The sequence below is a fragment of the Perca fluviatilis genome, chromosome 17 (assembly GCF_010015445.1).
Source record: "Perca fluviatilis chromosome 17, GENO_Pfluv_1.0, whole genome shotgun sequence".
Lineage (NCBI taxonomy): Eukaryota > Metazoa > Chordata > Actinopteri > Perciformes > Percidae > Perca > Perca fluviatilis.
Window position 1 is genome coordinate 14,341,547 of NC_053128.1, and position 16,461 is coordinate 14,358,007.

Here is a 16,461-nt window from a genome sequence, read left to right on the forward strand (position 1 = left end):
GTTACCATGGTGACTAAGGTCAAGTCATTTTAAACAATGATAATGGTTATTACTACTACTCATTTATATGCTGCATGTTAATCCTCATTTTATTGATGTTAAATGAAGTCACTGATTGATGCTGCTTTTCAGGCTCATCATAAATAAGGGATTTGGGCAGACTCAATGAGTTTACAAGTACTGCCAATTTTTTTTTTAAGTAGAAAAATACATGCAAGGGCAAGGAATGCTAAATGCATCTTGATCATAATAACAAAGTTTAAAGATAATTAATTGATCATTAATCAATCATTAATCACGTTTGATCCTCATCCTGAGTTTTACTATGTCACATTTCTTTCAAAGGGTATGTCTGGTGATATTCTTTAGCGTTTTCATATTTAATTTCATACAGATTATTTAGCCCCCTTCCAGACATGCTAGCATGACAGGTTGGTACCGATGGGTTCCTTAGCAATATCGTCACTCTATCTCCTGCTACAGCCACTGAAAGACAAAAAGCTACAGATACAATACATACAGATATTACATATTTCAAGTATCTTTGGATGTAGCAGGTTGAGCTATTATGTAAACAACCCGTGAAAACATGAAAGCTGAATTTGACAGACCTTCTCCAACCAGATAGGACCTTTGAAACCCAGAGTTACTTCCTGATAAGCCCTTGACATGCCACCAATTAACCTTCTCTTCTCCCCCATCATTTCTCAAGGATTACAAGGGTCCTTCAGCAGACACTGAACAATAGCACATCCATTGACCCCTTGACGTGTCTGTTTAGGAACGTAAATGTTTAAGAAGATTTAGCTGTAACACAGGAAAAGTCACACACACAACTTTACTTAACTTTGACCAACTCTAACAAAGTTATATACTTGGTTTTTAGTGTTTGAGTGAGGTTAGGTAGGCCTATATTTAAAAACTCACAGGCTCTTTAAAATATACTTGTCATCTTTCTCAGAAATGTTTGTCCATGCTTGCAACCTACTCCTGTGCTCTTTTCCAGGAAGATGCAGTTATTATGTGATGACTTAGAGTAATAATTATGTTTTTCTTGAAAATGACAGTCAGCATGAAGAAATGGTAATGTTTGCTGTTTGCTGATTAACCAGGTAAATATCAAATTGTAACTAAAAAGGGTTATTTGGTTTCATAGACAAAATAATAGGTTGGTTTCTCTGACTCAACCCTCTAACTGTATAACTCTTACTGTGTTTTGGGCTAAAGTAAAATGTTTTTAACAGCTTATCAGCAATGAGCAATTTCAATAAAGGGCGTAAAAAAGAAAATCTGAAAACACTAAACGAAAATATCAGAAACTCTCTTTCTTTCGTTCTATCTATTTTAACGTGCAGCTGTAGAATTCTTTCTAATCAATTCACTTGATTGCTCATTGATTGCACCTGTGCCAGTTACATTTTAGTGACCTGAAACCAGGAATCTATAAGCAGAGATGAACGCCTGAGGACTGAACTGTTTGCCCTTATGTGTAAATAATTGGTGCACTAATAATACACTTTTTTAAAGGCTGTTTGCCATCTCTTTTTTTGAGTGGACAACCTTCAAAGTTTTTAACAGTAAAATGATTATAGGTGTAAAAATAGTAAAAAAATCTGCTAGATTTTGTGTTTGTGTTGTAGCGTTTATATTTGTGTTGAACTGTCTCAGCCACCGTATGCAAGGGTAAGGAATGCTAAATGCATCTTGACCATAATAACAAAGTTTAAAGATGATTAATTGACCATTTATCATCGTCTCACAGTTTGACCCTCAGCTTCCTGGTGAGTTTTATGGTGGATGCCTGAGGAGGCACCAAATTGACAGCATAAGCCCAGAATTATCAAACTTCACTATCTCACACTTCTTTTAAAGTTTTAATGTCTGTTGATATTCTTTAGCGTTATATATTGAGAGTATAAGAGGTATGTTCTGTATGTCACTCAGGAATGTCATTTGATTGATGGTTGACAGGTCAAGAGGTCACAACCTGTCAAAAAATTTGAGTGATGGTCAACAGGTGTTTCTGACGCAATTCCGTTGGCTAGAGAAAGGGGGGTGAGGGAGACAGGAAATAGATGGGTAGAGTTTAACTACTGTAGCAACTGGTGAGAATTAAATTAAATATCTTTATCAGTATTTGATACATTTAACCGCCTCATATAACTGAGAGAACAAGAAATGGTGAATGTTTAAGACACAGCTAACCAATGAGACAAGAAGGGGTGATGATTGTTATTGCACAGTGTGGGTGCATTCAATGTCATTTAGTAATATAGGAATGAACCGCAGGTTGTCACAAAAAGAAAAAAACGGTGCCTGTGTGAAATAAAAGTGTGAACTATTTAAGCTGATATGCCACGAAAATATTGTCCATAAAATGTCCTTAAACAGTAATAAAGAGATGGCAAACGATTGCGTACTTAGACCAACACTTATTATCATTATTATATGAAATGGAACAAAAAGATAGCTTGGGGCAGGATAACTTAGCTCAAATCAGGCATTAAGTTTTGAAAAAAATGTTGATTGTATGTCTGTGCATGCTTAGCTCTGGTCCGTATGTCTGGCTCACAGTGTCCTCTGCCCTCCTGCGTCCTCCGCTGCTCTGTACTCATCTGGCTGTGCCTGCTTCGTTCTGGCCCGGGGATCCGTGTTCACACCCCTTTTTCCCACCACGACTCTTTTTTCCCACGCCCAAACCACGCCCCTTTTCCCACCACACCCCTTTAACACAAACACTCTACCGGAAATTGCGTTTTCAATTCAAATGGGCAAACCAGTGAGAAGTAAAAACAACAAAAACATTCCCTGTACAACCATAAATATGGTATTTTTCATCAGATCACACAAAATAACAAATGGCATTTGAACAGATAACATTCATTGTGACTACTTTCTTTGAATTTTGAGTGATTTATTCAACTTAGTCACACTTTTTTAGTTTACGGTCAAAATGACCGCCGTAGGAAATGAATGGGAAAGAGTACAATATTCATCCATACACACAGTCCTACAACTTTCCTGCACTTGTGTGCCATTTTACACATGAAACACACGCACACACACACACACACACACACACACACACACACACACACACACACACACACACACACACACACACACACACACACACACACACACAAAGTTCATGTTGTCAGTACATATTGTCATGTTGCCACTAATGTTCGCACACACATGCATATGAATTTTAATTTGTGAATACAAAACTGATTTTGTATCATTTTAATGTAACTAGCAGAAACAGATTTGTATTGATTGACATTGACAATTCACAATGACAAACATTGACATTCACTTAAAAGATTGGTTGTGTTTAATGTGGTGAAAGATGCCGAATGCCTGAATTTGAATTTGTGAATACAAAAACATTCGCTAAAATTACCCACCAGTTGTTGATGGAATGCACAATGCAGCAGTCAACTTTCCCTTCTGTGACATGCTGCCAGAGTGATATAGAACCAGCAGATGGGTTGTCTAGCTTTAACCATGCAACTTTCACAGTTTATTTTACACAAGTGTAGACGGTGCATGCTAAAGCAATGGTCAAGGCATCAGTTCTGCCGTAGGAAAGACACAGAGTACCTTTTTAGATCATTTTAGTTTATCATGTTAGGTCTATATAAGGAGTTAAAAGTAAGTAGTTCTAACATGAAGTAAGTATAAAAGTAAGTAGTACTATCTTGCATTTTACCCTGTTCTAATGCTATCTGCATTTCAACCTGAGCTCAATTATTTATAATAATAATTAATTATACAAAATATATACATACAGGAATGAGTGCGACTGACAACTTGGTCTTAATATTTGATGGCCTGTTCAGAGAATGACCGACAAAGTATATATCACAAGAGCAGAAACTAAGAATTTAAGACCACAACTTTTATCCTGTAACAGTATCACTGAAAAGACCCTGGCGGGTGTTGAAACGGCAACTATGATTACATCAAAACTCTGACTCAAGCAAGGTTCTTGTTATTTACTAGAAAAGAGAGGTTTTAAGAAAACTATAAGAGATTGTTAAAAAAAAAAAAAAAATATGGGAAACTTGTCCCTCCAAGCGAACTGCTATTTTATTTTTTGAATTGGTATATGCAAATGTGATATTGTTCGACTTTGTATTTCTATTATTGTTATACAATGTTCTGTTAATTTTGTTTGATAGATTATTTTAATTGTCTTTTTCTATCTACAACATCTATCAATGTTGGAAGATCTCGAGTAGCCTAGTTTCTCCCTTTGACGGAGCAAGGGACCTCTAGCCAGTTGTCACAGCTGAGGTCAAAGGTCAACCTCTGCTCTGCAGCACTTACACACACACACACACGCACACACATACAGTCACACAGACATCAGCGGTATGTCAACAGCTGTACATTTATGTCCGCATACGTTCTTGCTATCTTTAGACTGGATATGTCGTTAGATTAAATAATGGCCAGACACAACCAGAACCACTCAAGCTAAAAAAGCATTGAGTGTTAAATGCCACATGTCCCACTGTAGCCTTTCATCTCACTATACACAGTTTGGTTTTATTTGTTAGTCCTGTTTTAACCTTGTTAAACTGTAAATGTAGCAATTCTTCTCTCACTTTCATAAGGAAAATTGTAGGGTATATCTATATTGTATCTATTTAGAAATGCAAAGTACCACTTATTAAACAAGAACAAGAAAATATATGAATGGATTTAAACACTTACTATAATTGCCTTTTTAGTTTATCTTAATCCATATGGGATGCTGGAAAGGAAAAAGCAATCCACCACGATGAAAGAAACGGCTAAGCATAAACAAAAAAAATTCTGTAGAAGTGTCTTTGCGTTCGTGACTGACAGAATTAACTTTTGACCTCTAACAGACTCCCAAAATCTGATCCTAACACCACTGCCAAGTAATGCACTTTGTTAGTCGCAGTATTCAAAATATGACATAGACGTCACATCTTGACAAGTTGGTGTGGAATGTTTTGGTATTTATTTGAAAAGTAAATCTGCTTGATTTCAAGGCGTGGATGGTGTTTACAGTAGGCCTACATTAGAGCTGAAGATCTTTGCCCGAACCCGACGGGACCCGACGGGACCCGACGGGCTTAATTTCTATTATTTTTCACGGGCTCGGGCTGGGCTCGGGCTTGCGCTTCGGGCTGCATGGTATATGAGCGGTCAGCTGATGCGTTTCGATTAGCGTGAAAATGGATCCTGAGGAGGTGAAACGGAGGCTGGTCTCTGGAGGACTTAATTATTAATTTCTATGTTCCAACTTCCAAGTGGCCTATAGCCTCCGTTATTCATGAATAAATGATGTTAAAAAATGTATAAATGACTCATTTTTTACGAAAGACAAAGGAGCTTTGTGAGTGCGGCGCAGTCTCTTTTTTCTTTCTCTCCCTTTTCCGCCGAGTGGTGCGTGTGCCCGCTCGCGGTGCAAAGCGCGTGTCCGACACTCTAATGATGCTGATAGGAGGCCTTTACAGTCGGGCTGTAAACGGGTTCGGGCTTTTAAAAAGCTATCAATCAAAATGTACTTGTCGGGCTCGGGCCGAACTCTGTCGGGCTCGGGTGTTTTCGGGCCGTACTTTTAAGGCCCGATTACAGCTCTAGTTTACATGAAGTCTGTAAAAAAGTCTCCTAAATACGTGTCAGTTTAACGTACATTGAGAACATATCTACAGTAGCTTAAGTTGGCTGACATTCGATAAAATTAGGAAGTTAAAGGTTTTTTATCTGAGCATGGCTAAGAAAGTGTGAGCGTGCGAGACAACATACAGTTTCACTTTCAATACAGGAGTACAACGTGCAATAGGCTACATTAAGGCTACATAAAGTGCAGATTAAGTAGGCATTACAAAGCTGACACAAACGTGTGGAGTAAATAAACCGAAGGATATGTGAATGTGATATGGTGATAAAGCATTATACATTAATAGACAGTCTGTGCTACCGCTTAAAGGGTCAAAATACAGATATTGCAAATTGTGGACCAGTTAGTGATTTAGAACAGTTATAACGCAATATGCATAGATCCTCTTACAGACTGTCTGTCTGTAAGAAGTTAAAATGTAGTGAAGAGCCAATATACAGTTAGTGCAGTTTGTGGTCTAGTTAGTGTACTACTCTACTGTATGTAGGTGTTCATTTACAAAAACGTTTTCCGTAAATTGCTACATTGCAGTGGCTCATTTGTTTTAATATCAAATGGAGGATGGTGACGTACGAGAAGGGAACTGTTAAAATCAGTGCTCAAAGTGGACTGGTGCTCACCGGTACGCAGTACCGGCACTTCTACAGTTTACTCTTAAGCGTACCTGCACTTTTTTCTTGCGTACCGCTACTTCTCGCATGTAGCCTACCACTGAGAGATTGGTAATGACCCTAACGTTACATAAACTAGACTACCCAGAGGGCACTACGTGACTTACCTCAGATCTTGACAGCAATCAGTTGGCCTACCCTATCAGAAATTCGCTTCTCCATGGACGCTAGTTCGAAAAAGCTGTCAGATTTTTCACTGTTGAAAACCTAGAAACTAAAAAGAAGTGTGTCGAGTTTGTAAGTCATTATGTTAGCCTGGCTTAGAAAGGTACTAAAACAATGCGTGTGCCAGAGCCAGACACATCAGCAGAGGTCCAAGTCCAACCACAACGTGAACACAATAGTAGCGCCAGCAGGTAGCTCTTGTATAGTTGAAATGGTCTAACCACTTTGATTAAAGTAGAAAACTAGCGACGATAAACAAGGAGAGATTCTTTAAAGTGTGAAAGAGGAGTTAAACAACCCTGTGTAGCTGCCGACCGCGTCCAAACGGCATGTGAATTGAATACTCCGGTGAGTTAGCTTAGCTGCTAGCTAACAGCAAATTACTGCTATCGCTGTTGTTAACCTTGAGAATTGTTGCTTGATTTGTGTTTTTAAAACCAATCGGAATTAGCTACTGATGAAGCTACAAAGGGTATGGTTAATATTGAAATTGTTGTCATTGTACATTTAGGAAAATGTGAACTTAGCTATTGGTTAATTCAGCTTCAGACACGTGTCTTTTCCGTCCTTTTGTTGTGACTGCTATGTTTTCTGTAAACTAGTCAATTAAGATGGACTAATAACATTGAGTTTAAGCTAAAATGTTTAAGTGAAATGTGGTTCAAATGTAGTATGTAAGAATATTTTGTTATCACAAACAGCTGGCTCGTTTTTAAAGATAATAAACTGGGCAAAACAACAGCACTACTTTATTTAAACAATTAAGTGAAGAGCAAGACAATACGATACAAGATTCAAGTTACAAACATAAGAATATAGTGACTGACTGAGTTTTTTTTTTAACTCACACCAACAACAAAGTAACTTTGCATTTAACTGTAGTGTATTATTGGTTCTTTTTGCTGTTTTTCTTCTCAGAACAACAACCTTGCATGTGTATGTTAATTTACAGCACTAGGCTTTCTATTTTGCTCACATACTTCATTTAACTCGTACCTTGGGCATGAAACAAAATGCACCCACAACCAGTACTACTTTCAACTTGAGATTATAAAAAATAATCTTTTATTTTTATGTACTCAAACCACAACTTAAACATCAAAAACCCAACGAAGAAAATAAAAAATATAAAACCAAATTAACCAAACACTGAGATCTCAGAATGAAAGGTTTTCGTAGAGATAACCAGGGGAATACCAAATCAGTCTTTGTTTGTTCAACTTTTCCAGGTTCACTCCTATCTACTTCTGAAGGCATTTACAGAGGAGGTTGTTCAGATATCATTCATAGCCTAATTTATGTTACATTTTATGCCTAAAAACGTGGCGAGAATTGATTGACACACTGGATCCAACTCCTGTCACATCAAGTCAAGTCAAGTCAAGTCAACTATATTTGTCAATTCTGCAATATTGCCAGACATACAGAGCTATTGAAAATACGTTTCTCTCCAACCCACGGTGCAATATGCACCTGTTGCTGTCTTTTCTGGATGAATGAGTAGGCATAATGAATATTAAAGAATGTGGTTGTAATGAGCCTGTAGCTTTTAACATAACACATCTACGTAGCCTACAGAAATATAATTACATTTCTATTTTAAATGCCTACAGCTGTATCACAATTTAATCTGAGCGGATCACATTTTGCCACGGCTGACAGCTGTCTCCACGCTGCGGTCAGCTGGGTGTAAAAACCTTATATGTAGCTTATGTTTTACTTACAGGCTGTATTGAAATACAAACATATCTCAATACACTTAATTCCTGTGTACTAACCCTCACAACTCCCGCTCAACCCCTGACTGGACTCAGGGACTGACTGGACTGACTACTTGACTGACTGATTAGACTAAAGTCTGTAAGTGTTAACTTTTAAGTGTCTTTAATTTCTGTTGCATTTATGCAATATATGGAATTTTGGACAATACATTTTTTTTTTCTGTGGGACTTTACTTAATTTTTGTGTTAAATATATGAACATTTCATTGAACCTTGAATTGTGTCATTGTGTTTTGTTGGGTTACTCTTTTTGTTTGTTTAATGTGTATAGGGTGTACATTTTTATATGTGCGCACTTGTGTGGTTATATATACTGTATAACCTACATACAAAATACTACTGACATAAAACTTTAACCAACTAAGACTATCTTAGATGTCAGGCGAGAGACCTGACTGGCACCCCATGACCATATAAAGAAAACATAAAACGGATAAAGACAAACTGTCACAGCGTCTGTGGGACTGTGTGACTGTGTCTATGCTCAGGAAACTGTGATCTTTGACCTTAGCTGTGGCAACTGGAGATGCTGTGTAACAGATTTTTAACTGAACATACTGTATGGTGACGTTTGCGTGCCTGTTGACCATTCACGCCTATTAGTGTTAGCCTTTCCTCCCACCCCTTCCCGTGGCTTGCTTGACTAACAGACTGAAACCAATGGACCTTAAATCACGGTTTGAGATTGGACTAAAATCAGCCGTTTATTATTTCTTTTAATCCCATTACCTAGTTTATCATTTTGCATAAATTGTTATTCATATATCGTGGTCCTTTTCCTGTCAGTGGAGAGCAAATTGCTGGTATAACCTCATATTTTGCTGTGTGTATGTGTGTGTGTGTGTGTGTGTAAGCGCTTGTAGAGCAGAGGTTGACCTTTGACCTCAGCTGTGACAACTGGCTAGAGGTCCCTTGCCCTGTCAAAGGGAGAAACTAGGCTACTTGAGATCTTCCAACATTGATAGATGTTGTAGATAGAAAAAGACAATTAAAATAATCTATCAAACAAAAACAAAATTAACAGAACATTGTATAACAATAATAGAAATACAAAGTCGAACAATATCACATTTGGATATACCAATTCAAAAATAAAATAGCAGTTCGCTTGGAGGGACAAGCTTCCCATATTTTTTTATTTTTTAACAATCTCTTATAGTTTTCTTAAAACCTCTCTTTTCTAGTAAATAACAAGAACCTTGCTTGAGTCAGAGTTTTGATGTAATCATAGTTGCCGTTTCAACACCCGCCAGGGTCTTTTCAGTGATACTGTTACAGGATAAAAGTTGTGGTCTTAAATTCTTAGTTTCTGCTCTTGTGATATATACTTTGTCGGTCATTCTCTGAACAGGCCATCAAATATTAAGACCAAGTTGTCAGTTGCACTCATTTCTGTATGTATATATTTTGTATAATTAATTATTATTATAAATAATTGAGCTCAGGTTGAAATGCAGATGGTTAAAGCTAGACAACCCATCTGCTGGTTCTATATCACTCTGGCAGCATGTCACAGAAGGGAAAGTTGACTGCTGCATTGTGCATTCCATCAACAACTGGTGGGTAATTTTAGCGAATGTTTTTGTATTCACAAATTCAGGCATTCGGCATCTTTCACCACATTAAACACAACCAATCTTTTAAGTGAATGTCAATGTTTGTCACTGGGAATTGTCAATGTCAATCAATACAAATCTGTTTCTGCTAGTTACATTAAAATGATACAAAATCAGTTTTGTATTCACAAATTAAAATGCATGTTGAACATACCATATCTTGTCTGTAAGACTTACATTTTGGTGACATTTAAAACAATGTGTTATTTCTGAATTGGGAAATTACAATGCAACGTCTCTAAAACATAAACGCATCCGGTGAAGTCATATGACTTCAAGTTAGAAGTACTTACTTTTAACATTGGCGTATCACAAAGAAAATAAATTGGGTCAGGTTGCAAGTTGAATCTTTTCTTACAACTATTGTGTATGTCGAGGAGAATAAAATATAATTTTAAAAGCTGTATTTATACAAAAAATCTCACAAGCACACTTTTTTTTTTAACACTGATCACATAGAGAGCCAAAGTCACGGCCCTTCCGGTGGACCTCATGGGACCTATGTTTCGAAAAAATACGAACGGTAGTGAACAGGGAGAGGCAAATTATTTTTTGAGCCCGTCTGAATTGAGCCATGGATTACAAATATGATGTTCGTCAATTTAAAAGATAATTTTTCAACCGAAGAAAGTCTCAGTTAGTCGTAGGTTTGTCGTAGTACCACTTAGTTTTGTGTAAAACCGCTCAGTGAACTACATCACTCATCTCACACAATCTACGTCACCTAGCTTGATGCTCAACTTGCTCGCTAGCTAGCTAGCTTAGCTCCGTTCCACAACACATGTAACGTTACCTTACCTGATGTGTTTTATCCAGTGAAGTGTTTGCTTATCAGCAGATAAGCAAAAGAACAAGCAAGATCCGCTGCTCATTTTAGTAATGTTACATCCCCGGTATGGCGGTCATTTTGACCATAAACAAAAAAAGTGTGACTAAGTTGAATGAATCACTCAAAATTCAAAGAAAGTAGTCACAATGAATGTTTTGTGTTCAAATACCATTTGTGATTTGTGTGATCTGATGAAAAATACCATATTTATGGTACAGGGAATGTCGGTCATTTTTTATTTATTTTCTAAGTTATCCTGCCCCAAGCTATCTTTTTGTTCCATTTCATATATTAATGATTTTTGGACTAAGTACGCAATCGTTTTCCATCTCTATTACTGTTTAAGGACATTTTATGGACAATATTTTCGTGGCATATCAGCTTAAATAGTTCACACTTCGGTTCATTCCTATATTATTAAAAGACATTGAAGGGGTGATGACTGTTATTGGACAGTGGGGGTGCACCCCACTGTCCAATAACAGTCATCACCCCTTCTTGTCTCATTGGTTAGCTGTGTCTTAAACATTCACCATTTCTTGTTCTCTCAGATATATGAGGCGGTTAAATGTATCAAATACTGATAAAGATATTTAATTTAATTCTCCCCGGTTGCTACAGTAGTTAAACTCTACCCATCTATTTCCTGTCTTCCTCACCCCCCTTTCTCTAGCCAACGGAATTTCCGATAGAGTGACTGTTATTGCGTCAGAAACAGGTTGTGACCTCTTGACCTGTCAACCATCAATCAAATGACATTCCTGAGTGACAGAACATACCTCTTATACTCTCTAATATCATACAATTACAAGTATTGTATGTATATCCAAGGCCTGATATAACAGAGTTCCAATATCTAAAAAAAACTATTAAAAACACAGAAATGAGCCCCACTGTTAAACTGGGTGACATGTGTTTTCATAATGATAAACATGGGCCCTGTAGTTTATTTTGAGTCAATGCAACATTTAGTCCTGCTGCCAGAAATACTCAATAAAACACCTAATGCATATAAATCTGCCAATAAAAATAGTCTCTAATAAATGCACAGTTTCCTTCTGTCTGAGTAAGATTTGCTAAAAACTAGTGCCCGGCTGATGCAGGGAATTATTAAGCCTATTTTAAAAATGTTTACTTTAAATTCCTGCCTTGATTTCAAAGACGTGTGTCTTTAGGAGGAACCAATGGGCTTGAGGCTGAGAAATACAGATTTTCAGATTCAAGATGGAGTTGAGAACTGGTTAATTCCATAGATTTTAAAAATAGAGGACGTAGAGTCAGTGATGTCACCCATTGGTTAGTGAAATGCTGTTTTGAAGCCTAAAGTTTGGCAGTATGGCCGTCGCCATCTTGTTTTGTTGAAACCGGACATGACAATTTTTGATAAGACGGTGGAGCTGGGGAGGATGACACGGCCAAGCCAGTGTTATTTAGTGTTGAAATGGCGCTGTGCTTAGCTAAACGCTAAAGAGGGAAAGTTGTGGATTTTCAACCTTTTTGAAGCAAGTCATCCAGTGGAGATTTACCGGCGGGTAAACACGGACCTCCGGGTCGGAGGGTGAGTGACTCATAGTGAGTGGCAAACCAACAGATCACGCCACAGAACAGCTCTTTGATTTGATTTTTGGGCCACCAACGTTACAGTTCTCGTTCACTCTCACGGCTCTTACAACTTTTCATTTAAAACAGTGACAATTATGATTTAAATTTTCACTAAATTGAAATGGCTATTATGGCAATCAAAAAACATCAAACATGAATACATTTGGTCTCATTGAATTCACAAGAGTCTCAGCTTTCCAGTCATACCCAAGTTATGCAACTCCAAGACCCCAGAAAGAAATATTCAAACACACCATTTAAGAATAGGCGAACACATTTATACTGCACAGGGTTAGCATGAAGTGGGCCTGTAAAGGGAAGAGTCGTGGCTATATAGAACCAATTTTCCTTCAGATATCTTGAGGTAAGAGGTCAAGGGACTCGTTTCAAAGTTTTTCCTTCACCAAAATTTTGTCTAACTTTGGAGCGTTATTTAGCCCCCTTCCAGACATGCACATGACAGGTTGGTGGGGTCCTTAGCAATATCGTCACTCTCAGGGACGGACTGATAATCTGTGCGTTCTGGAAAAGTCCAGAACGGCCGTCGGCCCCAAAAAAAAGTCTATTAAAGCGATATTAACAGCCAACAGCAGGGGGCGCAAATACAATCACTTATATGCTACGTGTAAACATAAAACTGAAGAGGAAGAGTCGGCCTACATCGTTAGACGTGAGTTAATTAATTTCACACACATCAGCAAAACTGGTAAGTGCCAGGAGCTGGAAACATTGTAGGCTGCCTTTATCCCTATCTTAGCGAAGTGCATAGTCAGCTCAACATGAGTGTGCATCATGATTATGAAAATGATCGTGCCATTTAGTGCTGTCAAACTCAACGTAGTTAATAATTTCTGTTAGGTCAATTTGAAACATTAAACGCGTTATAAATGAATCGCAGGTTGACCGAGTTTTCACTTGGTTGTATATGAGAGGTTGTAGTGAGCTCAGTTTTGCTGCTAGGATGATGACTATGGTATTAAATTAAACAGGAAAACATCAGGAATGCATCGTACCACTCTAAACGTGCTAACAAACAGGGAAGGGGGCTAAATAATTCACCAAATGTAACCAAAAAAAAACCTAGCTTGCACTTTCTGTCTGTCTTCCATCAGAGTGCAGTTTTTCCTCGTCTTTCATATTTGCGTTTACTATTGTGGAACTGGCAAAGACCTGGGGGTTGGTTGTGAAAGCTTCACAAACAAAATTGATCAAAAGTGTAATATGACATTGAGAAAATATTAAATAGGTTATTCAATGCTAATTCTTTTACACAAAGCAACACATGTTATATACATGTATATTTGAATAGTTATAGTATATAGTAACTAACACTCTCAGTGTAGTTTTGGTATAGGCCTACAATATATCTAATCCCCATGTTCAGGGACAGCAAGTAGCCTACTTTATCTCTGAAGGTGTTGTCAGTAATACTCTGTACTGTTTATAATTACAAGTTTGTGTAATTTGGGGTTTCTGTAGCCAGTGACATTTCATTATTTGTATTTTATTTTCAATGAAGATGTAATGGCATTGTACATTTTTAGTTTTTATTTGAAGACTGAGTCTTTATTAATAAACAGAACCCCAATTATCATCATTGGTTTTGAGATGTTACTTGCTGTGAATACCTTGTCTGATAGGCTACAAGGCTATAGTATCGTGGCATAGTATCAGGACATCCTGGCTAGTCTGTCGTGGACGGCCCCGGGCAAATGGCCGGATGATGGGCCTATTTGGGAGAAAGTCCAGGGCTGTTTTTTAGCCCCAGTCCGTCCCTGGTCACTCAATCTCCTGCTACAGCCACCGAAAGACAAAAAGCTGGCTGGGCCGTCAGAGTGGCAAAGGGTTAAAGCACTGCATTTTCACATTTCATATAGATAGTACATATTTCAAGTATCTTTGGATGTAGCAGATTGAGCTATAAGGTAAACAACCCGTGAAAACATGAAAGCTGAATTTGACAGACCTTTTCCAACCAGATAGGACCTTTGAAACCCAGAGTTACTTCCTGATAAGCCCTTGACATGCCACCAATTAACCTTCTCTTCTCCCCCATCATTTCTCAAGGATTACAAGGGTCCTTCAGCAGACACTGAACAATAGCACATCCATTGACCCCTTGACGTGTCTGTTTAGGAACGTAAATGATTAAGAAGATTTAGCTGTAACACAGGAAAAGTCACACACACAACTTTACTTAACTTTGACCAACTCTAACAAAGTTATATACTTGGTTTTTAGTGCTTGAGTGAGGTTAGGTAGGCCTATATTTAAAAAACACACGGCTTTTAAAAAAAATATACTATAATCTTAAAACCTTCTCAGAAATGTTTGTCCATGCTTGCAACCTACTCCTGTGCTCTTTCCCAGGAAGATGCAGTTATTATGTGATGACTTAGAGTAATAATTATGTTTTTCTTGAAAATGACAGTCAGCATGAAGAAATGGTAATGTTTGCGGTTTGCTGATTAACCAGGTAAATATCAAATTGTAACTAAAAAGAAGTTAATTTGGTTTCATAGACACAAAAAAAATAGGTTGGTTTCTCTGACTCAACCCTCTTACTGTATAACTCTTACTGTGTTTTGGGCTTAAGCCAAATGTTTTTAACAGCTTATCAGCAATGAGCAATTTCAATAAAGGGTGTAAAAAAAGAAAATCTGAAAACACTAAACAAAAATATCAGAAACTCTTTCTTTCATTCTTTCATTCTTTCTTTCTATTTTAATGTGCAGCTGTAGAAGTTCCTCTTTCTAATCAATTTACTTGAATGCTCATTGATTGACAGTTACATTTAAGTGATGGGAAACCAGAAATCTGTAAGCAGAGATGAAATGTTTGCCCTTATGTGTAAATAATTGGTGCACTAATAATACACTTTTTTTAAAGGCTGTTTGCCATCTCTTTTTTTTTTTTTTTTTGAGCGAACAACTTTCCAAGTTTTTAACAGTAAAATGATTGGGTGTAAAAACAGTAATAAAAAAAAGTTATAAAACAATGCTACAAAAAAAAGTAAAACAGTTCATGACAGTTTAGGTTTTGTACAAGCATAATGTTTTGCACAAATGTAACATGTCCAAGTTGGCCTTAAATTGACTTTTCTCAAAACGTAGGAAAAGCAAAGATGAAGCAGCTAAATGGAATTCAGTCATCAATAATTTTATTATTTACAGCTGTGCTTTTTCTACCGTGCCATGTCAAGTGTAGTGTGAAAAAAAAGCGTCTCCACAATATAACAAATCAACCTGAACGCACCTGTGGAGGAGTTCACCAGCAAAAAACTATTTTAGTGGCTAGTATTGTAGCTACATCTAGTGGCAGTGAGGAGATAAACAGGTAGGATGTAAGAACTGACATTACAGAAACTTCTGCTGCTTTCTCTTATCTCTGCAGTCTGACAACTGAACACATACATTGGCAACCCACTTAATGTCAGTACTGTGTGATAATTACATTATTCATACACAGGCGTACTTCATACAGGATGGTTACACAAGCAAGTTGTGGGTCTCAGTGCTCATTCCACATTTGCCAAACCCAACCAGTTAGTCTCCATCCTTTTATTTTCTCTTTTAAAACTGAAAAATAAACACTTCTGATAAAACATTAATCCCACCAAATATGTCCCTAGTGTCGAAGTTTGTATTAACGTGTAGAATGGGCTCATAGTTGCCCCTTGTGGCCACACACTACAACTACAGTTCTCAATTACTGTCAAATACCAGTGGGTGTTTTGGGCCCTCTGGCCTCAGGGGGCAGTAATGAGGCCATTACGGCTTGGCGCACCACAATGAGGTGAAGAAGACACCGGCAGCACTAGAAATTGGACAAACAGCACAAAGGTGAAATGTATGCTTTACCGAAAGTGTTTTCGAACCGTATTTTGCGGTTTTACAAGAGAGAAGACTTCAGGGACAGGGATTAGCTGGTTGGTCTAGAAAATGTACGTCTGGTTTACTTCTCCACCTCTAATGAAGAGCATTTTGTAGACCTAAACTCGTATTTGTGTTAGATTCTCCACATATAGGCAAACTGAAAATTATTTAAAAATTTTAAATCCTGAAAAATAGTTTTTTTATTGTCATGTTGGAAAAGCAGATTAGGCTGGATTCACACAGGTAGGCCTACAAAA

The 16,461-nt window shown here is 37.5% G+C and overlaps 1 protein-coding gene across 1 annotated transcript in view; it reads left to right on the forward strand.

Moving 5' to 3' along the window:
• Nucleotides 1-12,118: 12,118 nt before the first annotated feature.
• LOC120545508 (beta-amyrin 28-monooxygenase-like) overlaps nucleotides 12,119-16,461 on the forward strand; it is a 120,033-nt gene continuing 115,690 nt past the window's right edge. The window contains exon 1 of the mRNA XM_039779901.1: nucleotides 12,119-12,285. The gene's annotated coding sequence lies outside the window, so the exon portion shown is untranslated. The remainder of the gene's footprint in view (nucleotides 12,286-16,461) is intronic.